The sequence below is a fragment of the Onychomys torridus genome, unplaced genomic scaffold, assembly GCF_903995425.1.
Source record: "Onychomys torridus unplaced genomic scaffold, mOncTor1.1, whole genome shotgun sequence".
Classification (NCBI taxonomy): domain Eukaryota; kingdom Metazoa; phylum Chordata; class Mammalia; order Rodentia; family Cricetidae; genus Onychomys; species Onychomys torridus.
In genome coordinates, this window is record NW_023412022.1 from 1 (window position 1) to 6,792 (window position 6,792).

Consider the following 6,792-nt stretch of genomic DNA (forward strand, 5'->3'; position numbering starts at 1 on the left):
CTTAATGCTGAAAAGTGATGAGATGCTGTCACCCCGATTTTTCTGTCACCATTAGCTAAACAAACTCTTAATAACTTCAAAGTAAGGACCATAATTTACTCAGAGAATACTTTATGACGAAAGAAACTCCAGAAAAACAATCTGAACTTAAACAGGCCACAGCTAGCGTTGAGATTCATTTGCTAAATATCAAAAAATACAGGCAACCTGATTGTGCGGCTGAAATCTGTCCTTGCGAGATCTGGTTGGTATCAAAAGTGGATGATTAATTAAATTCCTTTCACCCAATTCGCTGACCTCCTTTTCTATATAATACTATTGATAAAATGAGTATGTGATCCGAGGGAGATTCAAATCTTCAGCTGATTGACTGGTTTTTTATGTATAAAAGGTTTGGGTTGTACTCTTTTAAATTCTATGAGATACCTTTTAAGGAATAGTAATAAGTTGTTGATAAATTCTTGAACAGCAGTATGCTGCTGCCAAAGAGTGGAATGAAGAACCAAACGGTCTTGTCTTTTCTCATATTCTATTAATCCTTAACAATAGTTTGCTTAAAATGTTATAATGTATCGGGTTATTTAAGTTGACGATGTTTAATCAGTGTAGTTGAAACATGTTACCTATATATTTATAATCATTACTTGAAAAAAAATTAATTGGAAACCCACATGTGGAAGCTTGTATTGCTTAAAAGGACTCGTGGGAAATAAGCTTAAGAGGCCAAACGAGAGGGAGAGCAGAGGAGATTGAAAAAGGAAGGAGAAAGGGAAGGGGAGTGAGGAAGAACGGACAAGGAGGAGGAGAGAGGGGGAGAGAGGAGAAAGAAGAAAAAGAAGGAGGAGGAGAATGAGAAGAGGAGAGGAAAGAGGAGGAGGAGGAAAAGAGAGGAGGAGGAAAAGAGGAGGAGAGGAAAGGAGGAGGAGGAGGAAAAGGAGGAGGAGAGGAAGAGGAAGAGAAGGAAACCATCCAGAAGGTGATTTTAAAAACAGTCCAGTGTGCTGACGCTGTGGATTTCCATTTGAGTCCTGGGCTGCCTGGAGCCTGGTCCTCCAGACAGTGATATAGGTCCTTCCCTGGGGCTCATCACCTTCACTCTCAGCCTTAGAGCTCACTTCTCTTCCTTTGGCTTCCTCCATCTCTGACTGCTCTTTCCAGTCCTTCTTCCCAGCCTCTGCACCTTTCTTCCCTCCTGCCTCTGCACTGACCTCTCAGATCTCCTGAGAAAGGTCAATAAGATGGCAAATGTCCCGTGTACAGAAATGGAGGTGCAAACAACAGTCATGTCACCAATACGCCCTTGATGTAAAGACCCCTCAAGTCCCCAGAGGTGCCTCTGAGTTCACCCAGAGTCAAACTCCCACCAGCCTCTGAGCTCACTGCTGCTCACCAGCACAACCACAAGGAAGAAACACAGTTCCCTGCTTAGAACACGTCTGCAGTTCCTCCTGCTCCCTTCCCTCTCAGTTACCTCGGGTCTGCATTTGTCTTTTATTAGACTATGATGGGTAACAGTGACAAAGGATAAGCCAAAGTGGCCTTGAACTCCATATGCAGTAGAAGGTCACCTTGGAAATCTCAGCCTCCTGCCTCCACCCTAGAGGGCTGGGAATATAAACGTGTAGGACCATGCCTGATGTATGTGGTGCTGGAAGCAACCTTCACTCAGCCACAGTCACATCAAAAAGAGAGCCTCACAACGTAGACAGGACTAGCCTTGAACTCAGACCATCGTGCCTCACTTTCTAAATTCTGAGAGGACAAGTATGCACCAGTCATACCCAATTGACAAACAAAATTAATTCACAGGCTGATTTTCTGAAGAAACATTGCAGCTATGGTCAGTATATGTTTCTGAGTTATTTTGTACACAATATACCTCATGTTTCTTCCCTACCCTTTTTTTTTCTCTTTCTACCTGTGTCCATATCTCATCCTACCCATAGTGTGTGTGTGTGTGTGTGTGTGTGTGTGGTGTGTGTGTGTGTGTGTGTTGGTCTGTCAGTCTGTCTGCCTTTTTATCTACCCTTATATGTCTGTTTGTCTTTCTTTGGTTGTGCACTCAGATCCTGTATCACCATCTTCCTTTATGCTCATTCTCAGAGACTCACCTGGATTTCTGCAGCTCCTCCACCAGACATCGGGCCTCCTCCTTTATTCGCTCCTCTACAGTCCGCTTCCCCATCCCAAAGTCCTTCATGGTGGCCAGAGAGAATCGCCTAAGGGCCTTCCAGCGTTCCCCATTGGCAAAGATCACACCTTAGACAGAAGGGGATGTATGGGTAGTTACACTGGAAGGTCGGAGAATCTGAGTCCTTCCCCACAGCTCGGGCTCCACCTTCCGGAACCACATCCTCCACTCCACTCTGCCCCATATCTCACCATATCCCTGTACAATTGGCTCAACCACAGCAACTGTGCCCCGGCCAGAGAAAGCCTCAGCTTGGTCCACCAGAGCCTCCCTTATGGCCTCTGTCCCACACAGCATGACCACAGGCCTCGGTCCCAGGTGCACTGTGAACACATCTCCATATTTTTCTCGAAACTGCAGAGCATAAGGGCACCAGGGTTGTCGTTAGTCAGTGCAGATGATGTTGTTACACTGTGAAAACACATACAGAATGGAAAATAGGAACCTCTCATATGACCACCCTTTCCCTTCTGGGAGCCCAAAAGGGTTATTTCTCCACATAGTCAGGGCCTGCACTGATTGGTTGGGCTTCCTGTTCAATACAGCAGTACTGTAGAGTAGGGATGAAGGTCAACAACATGTTTATAATCAAGCAATATGGAGATAGGGCCAGAGAATCACTAGTCATCCTTTGCTAAACATCCATTTGGAAGCCAGCCTCAGCTACATAAAATCTGTCTCTAAAAACATATACGGTTATGGAGGTAGCTCCATGCCCAACCCTTCAGTCTGGCCAAGCTGAACCTTGCTTCCTGTGACCCAGAGTCAACCTGCCCCAATGCATTCTGACATTCAGAAAATGGCTGACCTACCCCCTGGGTTACATGGGAAGGGAAAGTAGTAGTCACTAGTGGTGGACCTGAATGTGAGTCATGACTTCAGAACACACAGTTGGAAATACCTGACAATACAACCATCTGGGCATCTACAGGGAATTGATCCCAGGAATATCACAAACACTCCAGTGCTGAAAGCCCCTGAAGAGAACAGTGCAATGTTTGCACATAACCCACTCATCCTCTTGGACCTTTACCTCACTCTAGATTACAATGCAGCAAATAGAAATGAAAGGCTACGGGGCTGGGCAGTGGTGGCGCATGCCTTTAATCCCAGCTCTCTGGAGACAAAGCCAGGTGGATCTCTATGAGTTCGGGGCCAGCCTGGGCTACCAGGAAAGGCACAAAGCTACAAAGAGAAACCCTGTCTCAATTAAAAAAAAGAAAAAGAAAATAAAAAAGAAATGAAAGGCTATGAAAACAGTCAGTGTCCAGTGTAGTTTAGGGACAATGCTAAGGAAAACCTCTACAATTGATATTGACCTACTTATGTTTTTAGGCCGAGTCACAATATGGGATCTTTTGCAACAATGAACTATCAATACATATATCAGATCAAAACTGTTATATGAAACTTGAAGGAGGATCATGAGTTTGAGATTAACCTGGGGAAAGTAGGGCTACCTTGTCTCAAAAGCTAGTTAAAAACAAATGACTACACCAATGATCCAGATGGGTGATGTGTTAACAATGAATGGGTAGCGGGAGGTTGGGATTGTTGCCACTATATCAGCTTTCTAAATGGGAAGTGAGGCCAAGGATGATAATTGATTATTAATAAACAAGTGGTGATTGAACATGAAATCTCCCTTGTGGAGACTGGTAAAGATGGTGCCATGGTCAGATGCTTGGATGGTCCATGGTGTTTATAACTGATAAGCACTCCCTACCTACCCCACCTCCTGACCTGCCTCTCTTCCCCTTTGCTCCAGAACATGGCAGGTTAATCCGTTGTGATGGCAGAAGCCAACTTTATCTGTTGGTTTCTCTGATATCTTTCTTTCTTTTCTGGAACAAAGAAGCACCAAAGAGGGAAATTGTAAAACCTTAGCAAACACCTTGACACCCCTGTCACTTTTCACATACCAAACACAGTTCCCCACATGATTCCAACATTGAAAGAACATGCCTGTTGATCTGGGCACAATCCATCATCAATCAGCATTTCACCTTTCACTTAGCCACCTTCCCACCTGAGGCTAACAGCTTGGATGGAGTCCCTTCCTCATCCTGCTGAGTGATCTCCAGGAGCAAACATGGGGCTAAGCCCATAGAACCACACAACCACTGTGCATGTCTCACCAGCATGAAGGAGTTGAGGAGGCCTCTTCTGTCCAACTGTAGTAAGTTTCCCAAGAGGGGTAGGGGACGTGGTCCCGGTGGTAGGTGGCCATGGGCCTTTTGGGTGTCCCCTGACTAGAAGCCAGTAAGAAGGCCCACAAGGATAGCAAGGAAGAGCAGGACACTGACCTCCATGGTCCCTGGTCTGATCACCATCCACTCCACTGCACACTCCAGCAGGACTTTTTATGCTGAGCATGTCTCTCCACCTAGTTAGTTATGCAACTTGAGCGGTTCCTGCCTCCTATTTCATCATTGTCCAGGAGTGTGAGCACCCATACTTCCTGCTTGGGCTGCCAGTCACCTGCTCACTCCATATTCCATAGATGTTGTTAAGGACTCGAATCAGATACACAGGACAAAAGAATTTTGGGAGTAACACATCTTGATTTCTAGGTGTGAGTGTGCATTTCTCAGCTCAGTATTGCCTGTTTATTGATTCAGACATGGACGTGTGTGTGTGTGTGTGTGTGTGTGTGTGTGTGTGTGTGTGTGCTGCATATGTGAAGGGATTTTTCTTATGTGAATGACATGTATGTGTTTTTGTGTACTCCTCAAGATGTGTGTGTGTGTGTGTGTGTGTGTGTGTGTGTGTGTGTGTGTGTTGTATCTGTTGCAGTGGTGGTGGTTGTGGTGGTTGTGGTGGTGGTGGTGTGGAGCTTCTGGGTTTCTGATCATTGTGACTGGTGATCACATCCTCCTCCTGGCTGTTTCACAGCAAGTGGAGCTCTCTGACCTTCCCACTGACCCATCTCTTTCTAACAGTGTCTCTGTCCCCTGTAGACTCTGACCTCATTATGCTAAGAATGTCTTACTCTGTTTTCTACTGAGACAGAACACCAGAGACTGGAAAGTTATAATTAGTAGGCACTTTAAATTTGTGCTTCTAAAAGAAATCATTTCCAGGAATACCACATCGTGTCTGGTGAGGCATTTGCTGCTGCATTATAACATGACATGGGGCAATCATTTGTGACTAAGACTGACAGAGCTAAAAAGGGGACTGAACATGCCCACAGAGGACACATTCTATGATAATGACACAATCCAATTACAAAGTGCCATGGTTAGAGTGTGAGCTATCTCCCAGGACTGCACATGTTTGAATGCTTGATCTCTAACTAGTAGTATTTTTAGGATGTTCTCAGACTTGGCAGAAAGATGTAGGTTACCTGAGAGGACCCTCCTCTCTCTCTTTCCCACCTGCCACATACTCCCACAGCAAATCTAGAGGCTCAGCTACCCTGCCTTCTTGCCTTGAAACTGACCCTAAATAAATCCTTCCTCACACTTGCTTCTGAGCAAATATTTTACCACAGTGAAACACAACTAATGCATTGAGTGGGATTGTTATGAGATTAAACTGGCCATTTAGTTCCTTGTTTGAAAATTCTAGGTAGTTTTGGGGCCCCAGCTTTGACATAGGAAGGATCACATATCAGTATCAAAAAGAAAGGCATGTGGGAGAGAGAGGAAGGGAGAGAGAGAAAGAGGACTGGTATGAATGTTACCTCCAATTTAAATAACTTGCTACCATTCACAACCCTTTAAATAATCTACAACTCTCAAAATATGACTACTAACTAAAGACCAACTGATCAAATAAGTAAACTGGTAAGGAACATTCCACAACCAGACATAACATAAAGGCAAAGTCTGAATCACATTTTAAACATATCATTTCTTCTTTGGTTGCTTTATTAAGTTAACGGTATTGTAAGACATAACACAAAGAAACTGACCATACCCACAGTCTATACAACTCAGTGAACATCCATTCACTTGGAATAGGAATTAGGAAGCTGTAGAGTTTCGTGCTGTCATTTTATTTTTTTTTAATTTTCATTTTATGTGTATAAATGTTTCATCTGAACATACATATGTTTTCTACATGCATGTCTGGAGCCCAAAAGGTTCACAGAGAACAGTATATGCTCTCAAATTAGAGTTATAGATGGCTGTGAGCCTCCATGGACATGCTGGGAACTGAATCCAGGTCCTCTGCAAGAACAGTAAGTGTTATTCACTGATGAACCACCTCCAACTACATATCTCATTTCTTAATGCAGTAATAATGGCATTTGAATTTCAACTTCAATTTTACAGGGAATGTTCAACAATTAGCACTCTCCTCGACCCTTAAAAATAATCCACCTTGCTCTCTCAAATAAAAGCATCTTTAACAAATGGTGCTGGCATAACTGGATATCAATATGAAAAAGATTACAAATAGATCCATATCTGTGACCTTGCACAAAACTCAATTCCAAGTGGATCAAAGACCTCACCATAAATCCAGTTAGTCTAAAGTTAACAGCAGAGAACGCAGTAAGTATTCTTGAATGCACTGGCACCAGAGATCACTTCCTAAATAACATATCAACAGCACAGACACTGAGCACGACAATTAATTAATGGGACATC

General features: G+C 43.8%; 1 pseudogene; it reads right to left on the reverse strand.

Moving 5' to 3' along the window:
• Positions 1–2,111: 2,111 nt before the first annotated feature.
• Positions 2,112–4,503, reverse strand: LOC118575459 (annotated as a pseudogene).
• Positions 4,504–6,792: the final 2,289 nt, after the last annotated feature.